The sequence below is a fragment of the Sinocyclocheilus grahami genome, unplaced genomic scaffold, assembly GCF_001515645.1.
Source record: "Sinocyclocheilus grahami isolate Dianchi unplaced genomic scaffold, SAMN03320097.WGS_v1.1 scaffold765.1, whole genome shotgun sequence".
NCBI classification, from domain to species: Eukaryota; Metazoa; Chordata; class Actinopteri; order Cypriniformes; family Cyprinidae; genus Sinocyclocheilus; species Sinocyclocheilus grahami.
In genome coordinates, this window is record NW_015505944.1 from 540,783 (window position 1) to 542,190 (window position 1,408).

The window sequence follows — 1,408 nt, forward strand, 5'->3', positions numbered from 1 at the left end:
GGTCAAAGGAAGGTAAGTAAAAGACCTAAGGGATGTGATCCAGACAGGGCGTCAGCGCTTTTGTCCGGATCAGAGTGATACCTCAGTATCTACTCATTTCCTTCGGGGGTCTTACATCTGAAAAATATCTTCACCTTCCTAATTCCCCTGTAACCACCATCTCTCCACCTGACCGAGGTTAGGTGGGAAATTTCCTGCATTATAGTCTCCTATACTGGACCTATTAGGTTTGGTTGGTTCTATGGCTTCATAGTGACCATCTTACTGATGGTCCGGTCTAGAGGCTTCTTCGGACAGAGCTCTTACGCGGGAACCATGGTGGGTGAGTACGATCCATGTCTAAATATATTTATAAATAAATATATATATGTGTGTATCTAATGAGAAGCTGGTGGTTGTGTGTATAACCCTTCTGCTAGTTTCTTTGCAGTGTTTCCCGGGACCTGTGTGTTTCTGTCCCTTTCTAGAGTGGGTCCTCGATGGGCACCCCCTCTGCTGGGTTCAGAAACCGGGTACTCGACTTGCAGTGTTTATTTCACTCGTCGCTATGTGTCCAGACGGTAAGAAAAGCCGGGTTTTAGCTTCATACTTGGATCATACGGCCATAACACAGGCTTCTGCGGGAGCCTTCGTGATCATCAGGCCCCCGGCGCGTCACTGCAAAAATTCCTGGACGTCCGGGCTGGGGTTACGCTTTCATGCTACCCTGACTGGTCTACTGTATCTGGGTCGCCCTGAGGGGCTTCCCGATCACCAGGATATCCCCTCTTGCTGAGGCATCAAGCGGGAGGTATAGGTGGCATTACGAGAAACCTTCCTGTGTAAATGCTGTCACCTTTGAGGGTTGTATTTGAGCTTGCCTTTCCCGTTTGGCCCAGTACTTCCGGGTATCTGTAAACAGATGCTTGGAAAACTCTAAAAGTGGTAAGTGTGCACGTTATGCTTTGCCCACTTTTCTAAAATCCTGTATGGTAAGGGTTACGTGTTATTTGATCTCGTTCCCTTTCTCTGAGTTGGTTAGACCCCGGTACCTTGGGCTCCACTCAACTATTGTGTCTCTGTCGACACACTCTGGAAGCATCGCTCCCCTCACCATTGAGGGTTATTGTGAGTATGGTGCTTTCTTTCGCACGTTAATCCTCTCTGAGGAGTTGGATTCCCCGCTCCATGGGCTGTCCTCATGGTAGTATTGAGCAGTGCTCCCCTTTTATCAAAGGTTTACCTGGAATGAGCAACGTTATTCCTCTGAATTCGGAGTTCTCCTCTCACATGAGAAGCTTGAGTTCTCTGTATTTCCAGAGCACCTGGAACCAGCAGCATCAGGTGTATTAGGCCCTTCATCTGCCTCCCTGATGCGCTGAGTGTTTGGCTAGCTTGCAGTATGCTTACCCTTCTGATTTTACAATCA